Source organism: Brachycentrus maculatus, unplaced genomic scaffold (assembly GCF_059751285.1).
Source record: "Brachycentrus maculatus isolate JH-2025_06_01 unplaced genomic scaffold, ASM5975128v1 h1tg000213l, whole genome shotgun sequence".
NCBI lineage: Eukaryota > Metazoa > Arthropoda > Insecta > Trichoptera > Brachycentridae > Brachycentrus > Brachycentrus maculatus.
This window is the reverse complement of record NW_028280964.1, coordinates 227,128-251,100: the sequence shown is the minus strand read 5'-3', so window position 1 is coordinate 251,100 and position 23,973 is coordinate 227,128. Positions and strand designations below refer to the sequence as shown.

At 31.4% G+C, this 23,973-nt stretch overlaps 1 long non-coding RNA gene across 1 annotated transcript in view; it reads left to right on the top strand.

The window, feature by feature from the left end:
* LOC148307000 (uncharacterized) overlaps nt 1-23,973 on the top strand; it is a 108,813-nt gene that overhangs the window by 54,431 nt on the left and 30,409 nt on the right. The window contains exon 2 of the long non-coding RNA XR_015837914.1: nt 2,614-2,651. This is a non-coding gene — a long non-coding RNA (uncharacterized LOC148307000). The remainder of the gene's footprint in view (nt 1-2,613; nt 2,652-23,973) is intronic.

The following is a 23,973-nucleotide window of genomic DNA, read 5'->3' as shown; positions in this document are numbered from 1 at the left end:
CAAAACGTAACTTAATTATGATGGCCATTTATTATCTTTTAATTAAAAATAAGATAAAACATGTAAAATGGTAGGTTAACCCAGTCACAATATCAAGAAGGGTGGAAAGCTGAAAAGAAAAAAAGTAACGATAAAGTATTTAAGTACTTAAACATTTACACGCTCTTTGAACAGAACGCACATGTCGAAAGCAGGCTGTGTTCATATGGGGGATTCAGCAATATAGTCCGTTATAAACCCACTCATAAAGTACAAATTAGCTTGTATCGTCTCGAATATACACTCATTTCATCTATAATTAAATGAAACTCTCATCTTACACGCTATCAACTTTCCTAGTACCGCGTGAAACGAATCTTGATACAGGGCGGAAAGAAAATTTTGTATCATGCGTTTCTTTTCATTAAAAAAATGAAAATTAGGTTGAATTAAAAATAATTACTTTGATTTGGTTAATGTTTTGAAGGCTTTAGCTTCTTTGATTGTTTTACACTCTGTGCAATCGATATGTCCAAAATATTTTGAGTGTGTTCAAATATTTGTTTACAAACATGGGTTTTGTTCACATTTTTCTATAAAAAATCATGTTTTTTAACCTTGATTTTGTTGTACATATGGCATAGAATTTTTTAAGCCCCTCACTACTCTGATAATGTTGGTAATGATGAAACTCGGTTTCTAGTTAAATAAAATAATATCGTTGAAATCTATTTACAAAATTCTGGTTTTATACCGTTTAAAATGCAGTAATACTAAAAAAATATTTTGCCATACATTAAAAAGTATATATGCGATGTATTTAAAATACGTATTATTAAATTCCAATTTTATATCCGCCTCCGTGGTGTAATGATTAGGGTGTTTAGCTATCATGCTGTAGGTCCCGGCTTCGACTCCCAGGGGGAGGGGTAAAAATATATATCAGTTACCCTGGATGGTCCCTGAACCATATGAGTGATCACCTTGCCTTCATATAAGTAATAATCAAGATAACACTGCATCAATACGATGCAGTGCCCTATGCACCATTGGGTGCGGATAAGGGTTAGAAGTAGAAAATATCAAAAAATGTATCCAATAAAAATCGTTTCTTTTATACTTGGTTTAAATGTAAAACTATAATAATACCAAGTATTTTAATATGATATATTGTATTTAAATAAACATATTTGTATATTTTCCTGCATAACGGAAATTCGTATCGCGGATGGCGAAAAATGATTGAATAACGTTGTTTCCATCACGCATTCACCGCCGTTAAATAATAATGAAGTCATAAAGGGTTTGAATCTTACGTTTACCGACCCTAGCCTGCCGATCTACAGCCTCATTTATTAATTCATCGTAAACACAACCGGAGGAAGGCTTCTGTTTGTTTTCCGAAACGTCGGATCTTTTCGCAGCTGTCTTTGAACGTAGAGGGAATTATTTATTTGACAAGCCGGTTGAATTTTCGATTGTTGGGAACCACTCGAGCGCTTGTTGATGGAATAACTTCCTTGATATCTATTTGATTGTGCTTTTTGGATTTGCGAAAATCATAATTATTATTTATTATTTAAAAAAAAACATTTACGGGGCTATGTTGAGATGTCAAAAAAAAATATGAAAAATAACTCCTATAATTAGAGATAATCCAGATTTGTGAACAAGCATTTGGACACACTCAAAATATTGTAAATAAATTAACTTGTCAAATTATAAGCTTAAATAATAAAATGAAAAGGATTTTTTCTGGCGTTTCTCATGTATGTGATTATAATCCAGAATTCGGACCTCCTTTACAAATGAAACTGTTTCTGCTCAATAAAAAGCTTCTCTCATCTCACCAATAGATGTCTCTAGTAAAATTATAGTTATTCAATCCCAAGTTTCGAAATTGGATCAAATATATAGAACTTCTAAGAATTTGAGTTGTCAATTGTGAGAGTGTGATTGTGTGAGTCCGGGTTGTCAATCGTTGGTAGAATTGGTGAATGTTAAACGTGCGTAAAGTGATCACTTAAACTAGCCTATGACGGTCGTAAGCTCCGTAAATGCTCTGACTTCCATATTCTTCTTCGTTTTTGTTTAAATGTCAAAAATTACCATTTATGACAATAAAACAAGATTTAAGTTTAATTTTTTTGTTTTCAATTATTTATCAAAGTTGGAGGTAAATTTTGGTGTATCAGCACCTTGCTTAAGTCTGAAATTCCAGTGTATTTCAGGAGTTGTTGACACATTGTCAAGTGAAGCAACTTCGCAAACTACCCTTATTTCGGTAACAATTAAGCACTTAGCGACTCCCTCTGAAAACTAGTTAGATTGAATGACCTCTGGTAAATGTTGCAGTCGAAGAGCTCTTTGCATCCTCTGTTATCTAACATTGCATAAGATTTCATTGATTGATTCACTGTGGTAAAATCTGGCCATTTTAAATTTAAGTTTTACTCAGTAAATACCATTATTTAAAAAAATATATTGTGACACGTGTAACGATGAATTTAGCATATTTTTCAAACACCTAAATACGTGTCATAAATCGATTTTAAGAAATAGTGGTATAAACTAACTATAATAAAACTTAAATAAAAAAAATGCATAAAGAACTAATATATATTATTATTCCAGGTCCAGACCCTCGGATACGGACGGTTGGGTTGTTTGTGGTAAGTTTAGACATATTTTTTAAGTAGAATTTTTTGATTTTTTTGACGTTTTGTAATGGTTATTACTTTTGGCTAAGGTTTCACACATAAATGAAGTATAATAATTCGTCACTCTTGCATTTTATACTATATTCTCAAATCTAACATTGACTGAAATGGATGCTGCAAACTGTAAATTGTTAATTTCACAAACGCAAAGTCATGTAACTGACATACACGTTAAACATACATCTTTTAATTTTTTTTTTTCAAAAAAGGGGTCATTTGTTCGAATAGATTACTTATATTGTTTGAAAAATTGCAGTTCTACGAGAATAATTGTTAAATTTTTATATATTGATAAATCAATATAAATGAAGAAGAATATGGGAGTCTGTGTATTTGCAGGACTGACGACTTGTAACACGTTATAAGTCCTGTAACACGGTATAAACTCAGACTTCCATATTCTTCTTTTTCTATGTTGGGATATCTGTGTATATATATAAAAATATATATATAACTCCTGATTGGACGAAACCCAGATATGTGAACAAAGATTTGAAAACAATAAGTTTTTTAAATACCCTGACTTCAATATTTTTCTTTTTGTATGTTGAGATATCTTTATAAAAAATAAATAAAAAAAACTCCTAAGTAAACAAAATTTGGATTTGCGAATAAATTTGAGGACGCTATATATGTCGGATTTTTATCATTAATAGATTATTGGAAAAAAAATCTTTCCATACTACCAACCCTTATTCGCACCCAATAGTGCATAGCGCACTGTCTGAAAGCTTCCACCATATTCCCAGGTCCGGTATAGAAACTCTTGGTTTGCATTTGGACCCATCCATTAAAAAAAACTTTAAAAAAAACTTTTTACAGTATGTAATTAATAATGCAATGCTTTTCGCGGTCAATATAAATATTAAAAAAAAGATAACTGGTGCATAGAGCACTGCATAATTTTAACGCACTGTTATCTTGATTGGTTTAAAGTTAGTTTACTTCACTCAAGTGGCATAAGATTACCAGCAGGCGGTTACAAAGCACGAGGTTTCGGCGGCAGAATTACAAAACGACTTGAAGACGACATAATATTTGGCGTCGTTACATTTAGTCGAGTAGACTTTTGTGTGCAAACCCTCTCTTTTTCATCCCTCACCCCCTCTCTGCTCTTGCCCTGTTAATTAAGAGAAAACGTTATTTGGTTTAGGTGCGTTGCTTAACTCGATTTAATTTCACGTAATTCATAACAGAGTTTAATGGTTTCTTTACTTCTTACTCCAAGAGTAGTATTTAATTTTTTTAACGTGTTTTCACAGAGAAATTTGCTGTTATTTTCTTCATCATATCTCAAAAAAGTATTAAATAAAATAAAACAAACATTTTCTGTTCTCCAACTAAATAAATTGCTGAAGTTTTTTTTGTTGCAAAAATGGAAATCTTTATTGAGTGCGTGAGTTGTCTGCTTGCATAGTGTAATGGTTAGCATGCTCGGCTACCGTACTGGAGGTCCCGGGTTTGATTCCCAGGGGGGGGGTGTTAAATAAATTTAAGTGATTTTATCACTCTAATATTTATTCAATATAACCCTGGACTGGTACCTGAAGCGGAGGGCTGATCACCTTTTCTTCCAGTGTTATCGATCAAGATAACACTACATTTATATGATGCAGTGCCCTATGCACCATTGAGGTGCGGATAAGGGTTTGAAGAAGAAAAATCATTCAATCAATATTTTTTAAAATATTGACCGATTTTAGTATGTCTTTCTTCTCAAATACAAAAAGATACTATAAAATAGGAATAAGGACCAGATAGGTTGTTGAAGGTGCAAGGTAGAGGAAACTAAGGAAAACGATATTACTGGTCAAATTATAAGCTGCATGAAAAAAAAATTTAAATCATGTTTTCCCAGTATGTAAAAGATTCCAGTTGGGATCTTTAATATTTGTTTGGTCATGAGATTTAAGATATTCAAATGTATGAATTCCAAATATTTTAGTAGTGTGGTGATCAATCATTAGCACAATAGTGGATATTACACTAAAGTGATCACTTATACAACCTAAAACAGGTCATAAATACTCAGACTTACACATACTTTTCCATCCATGTTGAGATGTCAAAAAATATAATTCTCTTATTTATTGTTTTTACAAAAATATTAGTAATATTACTATATATGCACTCAGTGGTGAGTGAAAATGACTAACCACAAAGTAAATGCTTTAAATATCAATAATATTGAGAATATTAAATTCTCGTTTAATATTAATATTTTTGTTTTTTTTTTCATACTAATAAAAATGTGCATCCGGATAAATATAGATAAGTATATTATTTTCCGTTGAACGCTTGCACGCCTAAATCAAATAGGAAATGAGGAAAAAAAAGATAAATATGAAATTCTCGTCTACTTGATATCCTGAAGTGAACTCTTGGCAATAAAACGTCTCAGATATATTTTGATGCTCTTTTTATAAGGAGAACGTGTATTTTCCGTTTGCAAAATATTTTACACGCGATTTGTGAACACTCATTCGATTTTCCAATGCCGTTAAGAGATATGTATTCCTTTTGAGAGATGCACAAGCGACAGGAATACAAGTACCATATAAAGGTTTATATTGGTTTTACGACTTCATCATGAAGCGCTTGTTTTTGAACCTTTATTCGAGTATTCAAATCTTATTTGACAAGATAAAACGGTCTTAAATTTGAGTACTTTTCTCGCATGCAGTGCAAAGCAGTGGAAAAATCTATGTTATGTTTGTATTCACAGAAGTCATAATACATTCGTAGGTCCCGCTTTTCTTCGTAAATACATTTAAAAAATCTTATTCTACTTTAATATCATACGGAATAATTTTTTTTTTTATAATTCAGAGTTGCATTATGTAAAATTTATGAAAACGTTATATTTTCCGCACTTATCCTTGACGTCCTTACAAAAAATGCAAAAAAACAGCGTTTCATAAAAATTAATAAAAAAGCATAGAAATTAAAATAAGACGCTGTAGTACTTCCCCTCCATCCTATGTTTTAAAAAAAACAGGTATTTTTGAAGTTTCCAAAACATATATTTTTTGATATATTGAAATGTCTGTCCCCGTAGTGCAGTGGTTAGCGAGTTTTTCTTCTATGTTGGAAATTTTGGGTTCGATTTAAAGAGGGGTCATTAAAGTAGACTGGAACCTAGAAACTCTGATTCAGAGCCCGCGACACTCACCACGGAACAACAACTCGACTCAAAATTTCATTCGTAAAAAGCACGTTATTATTGCTTATTTAATATTCAAACACATGATGTTAGACCCAAAAGAATCATAAAAAAACGTTTAAACATTTGCAAATTTAAACGATTTAAAAATTTAAATAAAAAACCAAAAAAACGGTGCAAGGATTTAATTGTATCCGAACACGTGACAATTATGGAGGGGTATTGCCGAACCACATCCCTCAGAAGGGTGTCTAACATGCTACCGGGACCACAGAAGGCTGTAGCGGGTTGCTGGAAGCAAATAAGGGGTCTCATAAACCCCTGCGATTTGCATTTTAAGTGTTTTCCAACGGGAGACACCTCGCAGCACATTGAGCACATTTTACTACTCTACATGTATAAGCCAGCGAGCAAGTCTGATAGGATGTTAAGGGAATGTCAGCTTTATTTGGTTGCGACTGGAAGTGTCAGTATGGATTGGGAAAATAGAGACAAAAAACTTTGCATACAAAAATTGACTACATACTTTTTGAAGTTAAAAGAAATGTTTGTGTTTTTATTATTAACAAAAATACTTCAATTTTATACAATTTCTGTGAGCGTATTAAAAATATGTATCCAAATTGCGGTAGAGTGGGTTCGAACCTAGAAACTCCGACTCGAGAGTCCGCGACACCAACTTCGGGACCACAACCCGACTGCAAAATGGAATCGTGTTGTGTACATATATAGTCCAGCAGATAGCTTTAAAGACATACTTAGACGATTTTTTAATGATTCATCAACTAAAATTCGGTGTTTGCGACTTGAAGTTATCCTTTTTCTACCAGTTTTTGGACGGTTTTTATAAGAACCAGATTCCACGAATATTGTAATTGTTGGTTAGACCACACACAAGGAGCATTTAATTTTTTTTAGCTATTTGAACATGGGAAAACCCTTCTGGATTCAACAAAATTATGTAAGACCGCTCAGATGTATTTAAACAAAATAGTATGTATTCTTTAATCTTTATTCTACATTCCTTTATTACATACATTAATTATTATTTAAAATATATTGTTTTTTAAAGTTTTTAAGAAAGTAACTCCTTAATTCAACTCTTTTTACGTAAAATATGTTATTCATTCTTTTTTTCTTCTTCTTTATTTCTCTCAGTTAAGAAACCTATAAGTATCCAGACGAAATAAGTACTGCATCACTTCACTAAGTTCGATCCTCTGGAGAAATATCCAAGAAAGATGTTTACAAATAGTTGGAGTGGACGTAAATACAATTTGAAACGACATTAATAATAGAGCCAGGTCACGTAGCCATACACCGTATAGGAATAACAGAAGTCGGTCCATGAGACGAAGGGATTGTTTCGAAAAACAATAAACTGTTAAATGCTGCGCATCAAAACTTTTCCCGAGAACAGACCACAGAGAACAGCCTCCCGAGGGAAGTACTTAAGAAATTCTATTTTCTACTCCGAGTTGGGACATTTTGATTTTAGAAAAATAATCGTTTTTCATCAAGGTCAATTTCAACGTTTTTTACGGGATCGTTACGGAATAAAATCGATATAATTTTATGTATAACATTTTGAGTGTGTCTAAATACTTGTTAACAAATCTGGATTATCTCTAATTATAGGAGTTATTTTTAATATCATTTCTTGACATCTTATCAAAGAACAGGATAATGGGTAAAATTGGTAAATGTTACACTTGTGTAAAGTGATCACTTAAACCAGTCTATGACGGTCGTTAACTCTTAAATGCCCAGACTTCCATATTCTTCTTCATCTTTAATGAGATGTCAAAAAATAATCATTAAATGTAATTTTATCTTTATTTTTATTAATTAAAATGCTTAGAAAATTACTGAGATGGGTAAAAACATAATGAACTCGTATTAATTCAAACATTTTTGATATCTCAACATAGATGACGAAGAAAATGGAAGTCTGGGAATTTACGGGGCTAACGAGTAACGTAATCAATTTACACACGAGTAAAGTCTGTGTATTTACTGGGTTTATGACCTATCATAGAAAGATAGTACAAATACTTGTTCACAAATCTGGATTTTCATCACTTTTTTTTCATGGAGTTTTTTTTGACATTCAACAAAAATGGAAGTCTGGGTATTTACATGGCTTATTAGTGATCACTTAATACACTTGCAAAATTCACCATTCTACCCATGGTTGACAACCACACTACTCAAATGTTGTGAACTCACACGTACTGTGTCACAAGATTGATCAATATATCTAGGGGTTCCAATAATTTAAGTAGTTGTAATCATGGGTAAAATTGGCGAATGTTACAAGTGTATAAAATGATCACTTAACCAAGCCAATCACAGGTTGTAATCTCTGTAAATATCCAGACTTCTATATTCTTTTTCATCTTTGTTGAGATGACAAAAAAATGTAAAACAATTTTTGATGAAAAAGCTTTAATAATTCGTTGCTAGAACTCATCGACGATATTATTACAAAAAAAATGTTAACATGGAAAAAACATTTTTGCAGCATCATGGGTAGAATTGGCAAATGTTACAAGTGTGTAAAATGATCACTTAACCAAGCCAATCACAGGTTGCAAGCTCTGTAAATGTCCAGACTTCTATTTTCTTTTTTATCTTCGTTGAGATAACAAAAAAAAGGAAAACACTTTTTGATGAAAAAGCTTTAATAATTCGTTGCTAGAACTCATCGATGATATTATTACAAAAAAATGTTACCATGGAAAAAACATTTTTGCAGCGTTCATCCCCTAGATTTTTTTTGGTTAAGTCTGGGTTGAATCGAGCCAAGGGATGGCGTCGCAGAGGCGGGTGACATGGTCAGAACCACCCCTTACGAGTGGTTATATAAAATTATCACCGAAGTATGCCGCCGCGGAAATTGGCTTCGACGATCTCAATTTATCGAAGTTTTTATGGTTTAATTAACACAATTCACTTAGTGGGTTGCACCCTCCCTTGGCAACCTCTTTCTCAACAAAAATATGCGGCATGTATAATACAAGGGTCGTTTCCGCCTGAAATTAAAGCGGTTTAAAATTCAATGAAGTCGAAATAGCCCCCTAAACACTTTTAATTATTTCCACGATAAAATAAGAAAAATCAAGCTCGAGAGATAATTGAAATTTTACACAAGCAATTTATACAGGCTGTGTTAAAATGATATAAAAAAATGAAAAAGTATTTTCCGCATTCTAAAAAGTGTATAAAAAAAAGTATTTTAAACATAGAAATGTCTCATTTATTGATTTGGTATTAACTTTGTGGAATGACATGTTGATTATTTTATTATAAAAAAATATGGAAATGTGTCCGTTTCTACTTTACGTTTAAATATTCTTTAATCGCAATAAACAAAACATTGCATTATTTTTGACATCTCAACAAAGGTGAAGATTAATATTGACATCTGGGTCTGGGTTGCGGCTTATAACCTGTCATAGGCTGGTTAAGTGATCACTGGAACATTCACCATTCTACCCACGATTGCCTATATATTGATCAATCTCATGACACAGTATAAATGAGTTCAAAACAGCCATCTACTCGTTTTTTGGGTCAGTAAATGTGCACATAATAAACTTTGTTTACAAAAAATATTTATAAGTAGATTTTATTAATAAAATATATTGACTCTTAAAAAAGGGTCATTAACGATAATTTTTTTAAAAAGAAAACATTTATTGATTCGGCAGTCATTTGTGGTAAAAATCTATCCATTTTTGTTTAAAGTTTTATTTGGTGAATACCACTTTTTACCAAGTAAAATACAAAAGTGGTATTAACCAAGTAAAACTAAAATTTAAAATTATAATTTATTAACAAAAAAATATCCTATAATTATTTTTAAATGAAGATACTTTTATACCTTGGGAAACAAACCTATTTGTTATTTTTCTTACCTCAAGAGAAGACAATATTTAGTTCTTATTCCAAGTGAGGAACAAATCTCCCACATTACGTTCTGATCCTACATTCTCTCGGAGTACCTATCCGCATGTAAGAAGCTCAATGCGAGGCCACCGAAACATCTAAAACAAAGTTTTCCGGGAACCGGAAATACTAAAGCTCCCGGGGTGGGAGACACCTGTCGCCCTCTCCCTGCACTTGTAAGCGGTCTCAAACAAACCGGAAAAAGGCTTTATTTCAATTGCAAGCGATTCCTTGTTCACCGACGTTATCAAATGTGTTGGTGCAGGGGATTCAGAAAAATAGTGGAAAGTCGTCTTGGGATTTTTATAAATTTAAATTGAATTTGTGCTGCGATTATTTTTAAGTCATATAAAAATTAAAATTTGTATTATAAATTAAGTTCTTGAATATCAAAACGTGCAATATATTTTGCAGATTTTTATTTTAAAAATGTTTAATAGGATCATTCTGTAATAAGAGTATGTGTAATTAATAATATATATTTATATCATAGTTAAAACCTAAAAGTTAACTTTATTTTTTACTAATTGACAAAAACGAATACCTTAGATTCAACTTATGTAAATCAAAGCAACGCATTAGAATTATATTATTTAATATACAAAATATGACATAAAACTTTTGCGTTTTATAAAAATAAGTTTTCCTTCGAAATAAATATGTACCTATATAGTTTTGAAAATAAAAAAGTAATTAAAAGGGAAGGATTAAAAAAAATATATATATATATATATATATAATTTTTTTTTCAAAATATGTTTTTACAAAAAAAAATGGGCATGAAGTGACGTGAGCTCTCAGCGCACTCGGACGCTAATGAATTATTTTATTGCGAGAAGGGCCTTAATTGATGACTTTGGACATACTTCTCAAATGCCAATCGACATTAAAATAATTGAAAGGGTATATTAAACCAGAATGAAAGAGATGAGTTGGACTTTGATGAATTCTCCTTCATTATCATATTGCCCATAGGAATGATTTTAATGTTAATTAGGACTCTCCCCAATTTAATTCACAAAAGAGATCTGCTAAGTCAAACAGGGACAACCATTTAATCACTTCAAAGTGAGTGTCTCTCCGTTCACATCGAAGTTTGAGTTAAATATATTTTTACAGCATTCTTTTAAAGCCCAAGATACGATAAATCGCTACTTAGTTTTCTTTAAACCCAGGTTACATTGATATAATTCTTTTTTTGCTTAAAATACCGCTTTTGTTTGTAAAAATAAGTTTCTCTTTGAAATAAATATAAGATTTTAAAAAGCAGGATAATTTAGGTAAGGAGTTTAAAAAAAATCAATATACAGTGGAACATCTCATATCAAGCATAATTCGTTCCAGAATCTTACTCGTTAAGCAAAACATTTTTTGTTTTGACTGGCACGGAAGTCCAGTTCACAAGTGAATGTCATGAAAAAGGGACTTGCCTTTTTTCTTGAGTCGTTTTGCGAAATGTCGATCGTTAAGGGAGCAACTTTTTCCCCTTTTTGCTCGTTATGCGAATTATTCGTTATGGGAGGTTCCACCGTATATTCTGAAAAAAGTCAAATTCCAAAATATATTGTAAAAAATCATGCTCAGCAGAAACACGTTCAAATACTAGCACGGTCCTTCGCGTTCTGAATTTCATCGTTTTAGATGTCAGCCTTAATGGCGAATACAAACGTAGTGAAAAACATGCTCACTTAAAAGTACAGCGCCTGTATATATTTGACCAAAAATTATTTCAGCTTTTATTTGAGTAACTAACTAAATTACTGTCACACGCCTCCCCCGCACCCCTGGGGTAGGTAGAGAGAATAGAACGTTTCAACAATCTGTCTTTGCAAACAGTCTTCGCCTCTTCCACATTATCACACCGCCGATTGTTCCGGTTCCTGATTTGACCAAGTATTTGAAATACTTGATCATGCCAATTTTCCCTCGGTCTATTTCCATTTCCTTCTTGTTCTATTTCCAACAACATTTGCTCGTGAATTTATTTCACCGTTCTTTTCTCACTCATTAGGTCGACATGTCCAAACCATCTCAACACATCTTTCTTAATTCTATCGAAAATGCTTATCTCAGCCATGCATTCTTCTCTTAATATCACTTCTAAGAGATCGAAAATCGACTGCATTCAGTCTTATAGTGCCAGCTCTATGTTTCACCATACATTAGGGTTGGAACCAGGGCTCCGTTGTGCACTGCCAGTTTAGATTTCGCTGAATAGTTTTTATTTTGTATAACTGATTTCAGTGCACCATTCAGTCTGTTCCCAGCACACACTCTCTTTTCTACATCATTATCAATCTTTCAATTTAAGCTGTTCCAAAATTAACCAATTTACTACTGTTTTGCATCGATATTTACATCCATCTCTTTAAAAAAAAAACATGACTTTGGATTCGTGAGTAAAAATCTTTTTTATTATTTTTTTATTTAAATTTTTATATTTTTTTATTATTATGAATGGTAGACTGCTTTAAAAATACAAAAACCATGACTTTGGAGTCGTCAGTAAAAATTATTTAAAAAAAAAACATATAAAATTATTTAAAATTTTATATACTTTTTTTCATTATGAATGGTAGACTGCTTTAAAAATACAAAATACGCCAATAAAAATTAACAAAAAAATTAAAATGGATAATTCATTCAAACCCTAATCCGCACCCCAATGGTGCATAGGGCACTGCATCATATACACGCAGTGTTATCTTGATCGTTAACACATTAAGGAAAGGTGATCAGCCCTCCGCTCCAGGTACCAGTCCAGGGTAATATTGAATATATATTAGAGTGAAAAAATCACATATATTTATTTGACCCCCCCCTGGGAATCGAACCCGGGACCTCCAGAATGGTAGCCGAGCATGCTGACCATTACACTACGGATGCGGAAAAAAATGGATAATTAGTTTATATATTTTTTTCATTACGAATGCTAGATTGCCTAAAAAATGTTTGTTTCAATTCAGTTCGATGGGGTCTTAAAAATGATTCCCCATCTCACGCTTTCAATATTCACCTTGTTTCTTACTTATGAATAAAAAGATTGGATATGCGGCTTCTCTCTTCTCCCCTTGTTTTGCAGTACCTACCCTCGTTAATAAAGTGTCTCGACACTGTCGGTTATGAATTAAACATTGGCTTAACTATTACTGCTTGTTAGCTCGCCGGAGTTGGCCCATTTTATTTTTCAATCCGTCACTCTGTCCCGCTCTCTCCGCTGGAAATAGCACTGGCTGCCTCTCACTCCGGCACGGGTTGATGCGGGCAATATGGTCTCGCTGGGAGTTAGATGATGAAGAATCGCGTCTGATAAAATATATTTTGACAGAATAACGGCCATATTCTTGAAATATGTTCAAAGCTCAAATTTTAACATGACAAAATATATATTATATATTAAATATTAAAATCAAACACTTATTTTTTGAGTCTACTAAGTTGTATTTTTTTAAACATAATTATTTTATAATTTATATTTGAAGCACAAACTTTGTGATTTTCCATTTAAAAATTAAAAAATAACTTCGTTTTTAAAAATCACTATAAATATTTTATTATAACTTAATTATAATGTCTACCGGTTTCGAAGCTAACCGCTTCATTATTAATCAGTCTTGATAAAGAAGCGGTTAGCTTCGAAACCGGTAGACATTATAATTAAGTTATAATAAAGTATTTATAGTGATTTAAAACAAAGTTACAATTTAATTACAAAGTTTTTTATGACTGCACATATTTAAATTATTACTTAAGTACTGGAATTGTTCAACTATCAACGACCATCAGTCCATTTAATCTTCACATTCGTTTGAAAATGCCATAACTAGAAGAAACAATTGTCACAACATTTATTTTTTATGTGTACAGTAAAATACAACTTAGAAGACTCATAAAATCAGTGTTTGATTTTGTTTTTGAATATATAATATAAATTTAAATGGATTTCTACAAATTAAACACCAAATCTATAAATAACAAAATATTATACTTTACCTCTCAATAAATAAAGCGTTTTCACGTTGCTGATGAGGGTTGATATTATTTCTAACATTTTGAGTGTGTCCAAATACTATAGATGTCTCTTCAGCATTTTAACACACTCCATAGATGTCTCTAGTGAACTCTCGCATACTGTGTTTTGAGTTTTATGAATATATCTAGAAGTGTCAAGTATTTGAGTAGTGTGGTTGTCAATCATGGACAAGTTACACTTGGAATTATTATTCAGTTTTTTTTTCACAAAACAATATCCATTTTGAAAAAATTGTTCTCTTCGGTTTTTCAGCTTGCGAAGAAACTGAAGATTTTTATTGGATGAGGGTAGTATGCCTAAGTAAAACGACATCATATTAAAACAATGTTTACCCAGCCGGGAATAGAACTCGAGCATTCATGCATGCTAGCCAAACGTAGTATCCACTGCGCTACGTAGTCAAAAATAAATATAAATGTGCTATTTTTTTCTGTATTTGTAGTACCTACTTGAGCATGTTTTTTAATGTTGTTATAATATTAACTTATGAAATTACACTTGATTTTACTGAAAAATTGGCTGCACAACCAATTCAGGTAAGTTTGTTTGATTCAGGTGAGTTTTGTTTGATTTTTTACATAATTACGACCTTTATATCGAAAACCGGATTTAAGATAAAGAAACGTGTAGTGTAATTCACCAAATTAACATTAAATTATAAAATTGATACACACATATTTTAACAAAGTGACTGCCGAATTATTATTATTTTATTTTTTAAAGGAATAACCCGGAAAGGCTCTAGTTTTAGAGGCTCATGTGCAGGTAGGATACTAGGGAAAGAAAAGGTTGATATAAAAAATACATAACAAACAAATATTTTTTTCTTGAATTTATTTTGCACTTGGCGGGAACCAAACCCGCGACACCAGATTCGCAGTAGAGCGTTTACCTAACAACGATACTCATCAACAATGTAATAGTCAATAACAGAAGAAATTTATTTTTTACTACATTTATACGCATTACAGACCATTTTCCATATTGTACTAGTCTGGAAAAAGTGCCATTTTACGTTTTTTTTTTTAATATTCCAATTCAAGTTTTCTGAAAAGTTCTAAGGAATCAAATATTTGGGGTGATTTTTTTCCCTTTTTCCTCGTAAAATAGTTAAATATTGCGATACAGTTTGCAAGACCGACTCTTATTTGTATTCTAACCCCTTATTCCTGTCTGCGGAACGGAGAACTTGGGAAGGTTTCACCCTCTATGTTTGATTGTCGATATCCTTGTCGTTGAATATATTTATAGGCGTTAGAATGTCATCCTCGTTGCTACAAACGCTGTGCAAGAAATTTTCCTATATTGCGAACGTAGACACGTTCTAGACTCAATATTATAGCCCAGTGGCAGGCAACCTTGCATACTTTAGGCCATTTTTTTACAGATGAGTTTAGATGCACCATACAAATCAATTTTTTTCCAACCTCTATAGTTATATAAAAGGAATAGGATCTACTTATAGCAGGTAAATAAAGATAAAGGAGGGAAATAACGCTATTTAATTGATTCTAAGTTTTAGATAGCTAGAAGTTTAAAATATCAAGGTTTGTACTAATTGAACAGAGATTACATAAGTGTTGAAAATGTAAAGATTTTTTTTTCAAAAGAGAAATATATGTGATTTTATTATTTACACAAATATTTAAATTTCATACTATTTCTGTGAGCCTAAGTGGCTTATTATTAGAAATAGGTATCAAATTGTGGTAGAGTGGGTTCGAACCGAGAAACTCTGACTCAAGAGTCCGCGACACAGATGGTTCCAGTACTACTATTTACTTGGTTAATACCACTATTTCTTCAAATCTGCTGTAACGCGTGTTTCGATACATGCCGCATCATTTTCTAACAGCGTTTGAAAATTATAAATAAAGTTAATAAAAAATGGATATATATTATACTATCGCAGTGACTACCAAATCAATTTATGTACTTACTGTTAATTTTTTACACGTGACATTTGTTTAATATGTATTTAATTAATATTTAAAATTTTACCCAAACGTAATTTCGGTGCAATAAAGCTTTCAGGAAGGTGGGGAAAATAAATAAGTTTTCTATGAAGATCAATGTAAAATATATATGCATTATTATTATAAAACGACTTTTTATCCTTATCATTTATTTAAATTGCGTCAAGAAACTAAGCAAAATATTTGATAAAACTTAGACCCGTATGTTTTGCTTTCCTATTATGTAGATCGTTAGATACCAAGATGGTTTATGCTTACTTGAAATTTGAGATAATCTTTTGTGAACAAAGTTTTCCCAATCCCTTTACCAAAAGCTTCCGTATGACGGCTGTAAGACGTTAAACTGGTAAGGCGAAAACGTTATGAAAATATGATTTTCCCTGGCCACTTTATGATTATCTTTGTGACGTTCTTCAACATGTGCTTGTATGAACATAATATATTAAAATGTATTAATCAGATCTTACTTTCCAATTCTATTTGACTTCAAACAGATTAACAAATGCAGTAATAATTTGCGGGAGACAACTATAATATTACTGAAGTAGGTACCTAGAATTGTACAGCTATATAAGGACCATCAGTCCATTTAATCTTCATATTCGTTTGAAAATGCCATTAAAATGCGAAACGATTGTCATAAAATTAATTTTTATGTGTTTTTAAAAATAAAACACAATTTAGTAGACTTACAAATCCGTTCTTGAATGTTTTTCGCAGAAACTTTGTAGCACAGTTTATAATTTTTATAAAATCAAACAACTTTCTTTTAACCACTTTTTTATTTGTACACTTTATCCAACCGATTTCGACAAGAACCTTGTCATTATCAGGGTTTATGTACTAAATTCTAAAACATTGAAATACTCATAATTAATTACCCTTCCCTTACCATAAAGTAACTTTTTATAAAGTTTACAAATCAGTGTTTGATTTAAACATTGAAAATATAAATATATTTAGATTGTTATAATTTAAGAAGTATTAGTGTTTTCTCACGTAGTTCACCCTCAGGACGGAAGAGAATCTTCATTTTCCCACCCCTAAATGTCTGCTTAATCAATGTCAACTTGGTCCAGCCGCCAGGGGAGAACCTAAAAATTAATTTGAATTATCTCTCCAGTCGGATGATAGTGACAAATGAATTATAATACATTTTGTCATCACTTCTCCCTTTTACGTAGAAAATATAACCAAAGAAGTTGCAAAATACAAGTTTGTATTCATTTATAAATTGAGACCATAGTATGAAAATTCTTTAATTTTTTTAACGGTTATTGACACCCAAGGGTGCATAGGGCACTGCATCGTTTTGATGCAGTGTTATCTTGACGCTACGGATATAAATGCAAGGTGATGATCACTCCTGCGCCTCAGGGATCATTCCAGGGTAATTTTAAATAATATTACAGTGTAAAATAAGTATTAATGTAAAATCGTTATTATTGAAAATAAATAGTTTGTTTATCTCATGAAATTCAGCTTTTCAGATCGGTAATCAACGTGTTAATGCCAATTCAATAAATTGTATTTAGATTATAGATTATTTAACATTTGGCTCAACTTTTCAGGTCGGCAATCAAGGTGTTAATGCCAAATCAATAAATAATATAGATTTATAGATTACTTTACATTTGATAACCATAGAAGTTTTAATTTTTATAGATTTTGTACTTCAATACCCGAAATGATCCCAAGGTAACATAAATTCAATTTGTATATTTATCTAACCGAAATAATTCTGAACGGCACTCTCTATTTCCTCCATGCATGGGAATATTCGTACCTATCCTGACAGCTCGTGTCATATGTGGCTAATCCTCTCCTATTACAGCAGACAATGTGCGAGATTATATCGGATGTTGGCAGTACTGAAACGACCCTGCCCAGAGGCAGTTAATCTTCCGCGGGTGACCCCAGCCGTCCCCGCTAATTCATTAAGCCCTCGGACTTCCATCATTAGCTAACGTATGCGGTAGCACAACGGTTATAACACCTCCTCAGAAATATGACCTCCTGTTCCATGCGGGTATGAATATTGAATTAACCACTATACAAAGACTATTTAAAAAAAATTTTTTCTTCATTTTTTAATCCTTTACTTCACTCAATGGTGCATAGGGCACGTTTCGTACAGAAACCGTGTTATCTTGATCGTTAAACACATAAAAGAAACGAGGTTCACTTTGCTATTCAGGTAATATTTAATAATATGAGGGTAAAAAAATCACTTGTATCTATTTTCCTCCCCCTGGTTTATTTTTAATCCATAAAAAATTCTATATTCGTTCATTTACACGGCTGAAATAAATAAAAAAAACCCACTTTAAATAAACAAATAAAATTTGACTCTTATAGTACTAAAGATGACCCATGTTATATCGATCGAAAACTCGAGATGGTAAAATTTTACTCAAAACTTTTTAAAACATCATCTAGATATCTAGATCTTCTAAAAAATTTGGTTGTACAGTGTATAACTGAAATTACTTGCAAATATTTTATAAAACACTGATTAAGTTAAGAAATTTATGTAGTTATTAAATGTCCGCAAATGGTATTTCTTTAATAGTTATAAATTATTTTTTAACAATTTTTTTTGTCCATATTTTTTTATTAAATCTGTAAAAAACTTTAGTATTTCTGGTAGTCAATAACTTAACTATGACTGAAAATCATAGACACATATATTAGTATTGAATTTTTATGTGTGTAATTCGTTAAAAAAAAACACACACATTCCACAAAACAAATTAAATTCTTTAATTGCTCTTACAAGTCACTCAAATCTAATAATTTCAACTGAATTTGAGAGTGTTGTTATAAATCGCTTAATTTTAATAGATTTTGTACCTCATTGTTTCGAGGATTATTATCCTTTTAACGTAGTGCGGCGCCGACAATCGAGTGGGCTACCGCAAGATGGCTCGTAGCCTACTTGTCAGATGTACCTACAGCAATGCAAAGGGATGAAAAGATCCGGTAGACGGGTGTAAGTGGGGTGGAACTCTTTTGAAATTTAATACGAGAAAGATTTCGGATATTTCAGCGGTTGAAATAAGCGACCCCTTTTGGTGAAAAACATACGGAGATGAAACATTCCGCAAAGTGTTCAGGAAACCGAACGATATTATTTCAATTAAGTAGATTTTATTTTAAATATAAAAATAAAACACTGATTCTCAGGGCCTACTAAGTTGTATATTTTATTTTTTAAAAGAATAAAAATTAAAAATTACTGTAGTTGGATAATGCCATAACAAAGCAAATCAATTGTCACGAATTAAATTTTTTTGTTTCAAAATAATAAGATTACTAACTTAGTAAACCCTAAAAATTAGTGTTTGGTTTTAACATTTAAAATATAAATTTTTCTGAGTTCTGCAAATTAAACGCCAAATCAATTAATACATAGTTTATCTCTGTAATGATAGCTTATCGTTAAAAGTAAATCTACTATTAATTTTACTATTTTTAATCAATATTAAGTAACCTTTATTAAGTATTTAGTAAATTAAGTACGAAATAACAATGTTAAGAATTTGGAAAAAATAATTAAATAATATTTTTAATGTAATTGTTATCATCGAAATAAAAAAAAAAAAACATAAACTACTTCTATTACTACTATTCTATCACGCCGATTTCCTGCAAGGGTAGTCCGAGAGGACAAATTCTGTCCTCACTTACAATCTTACGTTACTTCACATCCATACATCTATTCATACATGCAATCCGATTACAATGACTTTTGCCCCCCAGATTCTACGTTCTGATTTAGTCTTTTTAAGCCGTCCTCGTTCTGTTCTCCCGTTTAATATATATACATTTTAAGTAAATATAGACAAAAAATCTTTTTTACTTTAAAATATGCAAAATAATTTTATTTAGTTACGCAATACCGCATAGTTTGTAAATGATATGTTCTTACTCGTGATTCTAATATTCTATTGCGAACAACTTGTTATTTACTCCTAAATTCAGGATTGTTTGTGTTAAAGGTAGCCTTAATCGGAAATTGTGAAAGTTCTCTTAACAAGGTAGGTTGCATATATGTTTGGAGTGTTTTTCGCAATGGGGGAGTTTAAGCTCCAATGGGGAAATAAAGCTTTCGAATACAAGTAGGCAATTGTTGAAGTGTGTGTTTTGAAGCGTTACAAATGTCTGATATTACAATCCTGCGTGGATATAATATCGGAAATATTTCCACAGTATGAAAATCGAGATCCCGTGTGCTAAATGCGCTTCCTTTATTAACTCGTGTATTGAAAGTTCTGCGATATACGTAAAATGTTTCGAGCAATGTGATAATATTTCAATCTTTCATAACTTCGGAATAAAAAGATATTTTAAGGATTTTAAATAATTTTAATGAAAATTGTAAGAATGAAATACAATTAAATAATAACATTATAAAGTGATATTTGTAAGATGTTTCGAGTAAAGTGGTTATATTCAAATAATCTATTAAAATATCGTACTGTAAAACCTTTTTAATATTTCATGAAATTCGCAAAAAATAAGTACAACTAAACAATAAAATATAAACCGATATTAATAAAATGATTACAATAAACTAATTATATTTAAATCTTTTAAAATATTGGAAAAACACATGTTTTTTAGATTTCAACGAAATTTTATAAAATTTGTAAAAATTGAGTACAATTTAATAGTAAAATATAAAGCAATATTCGATAAATATTACCAGTAAAGTGATTTAATTTCAATCATATAAATATCGGACATAAAACATATGATTTTGGAATTCAAAGAATTATCATGAAATTTTTGAGATACAGGTACAAATCGAAATTCGTAAAATGTTTGGAATGAAGTAATTATATTCTAATTTAAAATATTGGACAGAATTTTTTTTTTGGATTTCCATTATTTTTATGAAATTATTCAAATTATAACAATCGTATTAGTTCAATCAAATATGTAGTAAAACACAAAGTTTATTTATAAAATATTTAAGTTAAAGATTTTATTCCGATTACTGTCCGCCACCATAGTGTAATGTCTGGCGCGTCGAGCAAACGTTCCGGAGCCCCTGGGTTCGATTTCCAGAGGTGTCAAAATAAATACTGAAAATATAAAAAAAAAATATTTTTACACATTAATATTTATTTTATTCAGACTGGACCTGAAACACGAGAAAGATCACATTCCTTTCATATATACTTGTTCAAATTAAGATAGTATTAAATTCATGCAGTGCCTTATGCACCATTGGCTCCAGATAAGTGTCATAAAAATTTAAAATGATCCATAACAATTAATTGAAAGGTTTCAATGTAAAGATATAATATCTCGGTTAATAGAAATATGTCAAGGGCATGGTAATTTATAAGCCCACCAAAGAGAAATGAATGTAAAACAATTTTGTGTCACTTTACGATGTCGTCATGGGACTTTATCCACCGTTTTGCGTCGTAAAAATCCCATATTCGTGTTCGCGGCTAATTTATTCGCGTGTTACACATACTCTTTATATTTCATTGTAAGGTTAGAGTTACAAAGAAGAACGAGTAATTTGTTTTTCATAAATCTTTGTTAGGTTTACCTCTGCGAACAGTAGCAATATGCTTTAGGATGAAAATCCATTTACTTAGGCTGAAAAATGATTTTACTTTGTCTGCCAAACGTACCACCGAGGGCCAATTTCAAAAATTCACCTTAACATATCATCTTTTCGCTTTTCTAACATACATTCATTAGTACACGTACATGGTAGGTTCAAAAAATTTCACCTAAAAGTAAAATCAACAGATTTAAGTTTTGTGCATGTTTTGTATGGACATTTATTGGTGGAATTGCATTTTATATAATAAAATAAATGATTTTTTCACAGCGTCAGAAAAATATCAACATCTATAACAGTAATATCAATACAATATAATATAATATAATATAATACAATATAATATAATACAATAATATCAATATAAGTAATATAATATAATTTAATAAAAACATTCAGATTCAGGCATTTTCGGTTAAAAATATTGAAAAAAAGGGTAAAATGTCTTTAAAATGGAAAATTTTGAAAATCTGTGGCATATTATTTTTTGATGTAAAATTTACTTGGTTAATACCACTTTTTCTTAAAAATCTATTGTGACACGTGTTTCGATGAATTCCCCATCATTTTCAAACACCGTTTGATAATGATGCGGAATGCATTATTTAATATTACATATATTTTAAGAAAAAGTGAAATTTATCAAGTAAAACTTAAATTAAAAATGGATAGATATTACCACAAAGTGACTGCGAGATCAATTATTGAAAACTTGAATTTTTCTTAAATCAGGACATTTAAAAAGAGAAAAAAAGAGAAAATTGTGACCTAATATAAATATGAAAAAATCCAGACAATAATTATATTTGAAACACGCCGGACCAAAGCATTGTAGCTTTAATGAGGCGAGATTCGCGAAAGGCACGTTCCGCTATACGTACATAAACGCTCCAGGCTTAAGGCTGTTTACTGTGCAAGAGGGACGCCGCTATACCCCCACCTTCCATACCTCACCTTATATAATATTATATACAAGAATGAGTATTCCGATTCAAAGATATTCGGTATCACTCTCGCCGGAAAAAGTGATTTATTCGATGTTTCTTTATATTGGGGTGCGATAGAACTAGTTATGGAGGTCCTCACAAAAAAGTTTCATTTCCAATATTGCACAAAAAAAACATTTAAATGCAAATCTGTTTTGTTTACTGTTGTCCGTCTCCGAAGTGTAATGGTCAACACGCTCGGCTATCGTACTGGGGGCCCCAGGTTCAATTCCCAGGGGGGGTAAAATAAATAAATATAAGTGATGTTGGGTAATATATCCAAAATAAAACAAGGGTTGTAGGATTGAATTCTACATTTATTTATGTATTTGTCAATGTCCGCCTCCGTAGTGTAATGGTCAGCACGCTCGGCTACCGTTCTGGAGGTCCCGGGTTCGATTCCCAAGGGGGGTAAAACAAATATAAGTGATTTTTTCACTCTAATATTTATTCAATATTACCATGGACTGGTACCTGAAGCGGAGGGCTGATCACCTTTCCTTCATGTGTAAACGATTAAGATAACACTGCGTTAATATGACACAGTGCCCTATGCACCATTGGGGTGCGGATAAGGGTTTTATTTTATTATATATATTATATATTTGTCAATACGTGACGCGTATCGTCTTCTTAGGACATTATCAAACGCACTTAAAATTCAATATGGAATTCTACCAACTGTTTGCAGTTACAATAAATATAGGCGATTTTTCACTCTAATATTTATTCGATTTTACCCTGGACTGGTGGTACCTGAACCGGTGGGCTGATCACCTTTCCTTTGTGTGTTGACGATCAAGATAACACTGCGTTTATGTGATGCAGTGCCCTATGCACCATCTGATGTGGCTGAGGGTCCGTTTTTTTACTGTATTCAATAGAAATCTTAATTGAAGTTGCGACAAAACGTGACCAAACCCGTGTTAAAACAATACGAAATCATTAAATCGCACCAAAGCATAACAGTTTTACAAGCTAGAGTTCGTGATTAGTTAAACTCATTTATAATGGAAATGTAACGTTTTGGTGAGGACCTCCAAAGTTTGCCTTCCACACTCGTGGAGACCAGAAAGAGAGGGAAATATGAGACTCCTTTGGAGGGGTAAATTTGATATTCAATATCTTTGACACTTTTTATATTTAAAATAAGAAATTTTGATCAAATTTTTTTTTGGGGTGAATTTTTTTAATCGTGTAAAAGGGCGCATATTTTAAATATAATTTTGATACAAAACTTGTAAATATTACACAAATGTCTTTCTTCGAATCCGGTAGCCTTTAAATTTATGATTTTTATCTAGTATCTTTGTTACCAAAACTGGATTTTGTCCTCTTAGAATTTGTTTTAAAGTGATATCTTACATGAAGAAGACTTCTTCATCCTTATTTAGATATAATATAATAATGAATATTAAATATAATGTGAAATAATTCTTAAATTCACGAAACCCGGATTTTTGACAAATATTTGGACATACTCAAAAAATCATGAATAAATAATTGGTGGATATATAAGTTTGATAAAAAAAGTTAAAAATAGTATTTTCAAGCGTCTTCTAGTATGTAAAATAATTC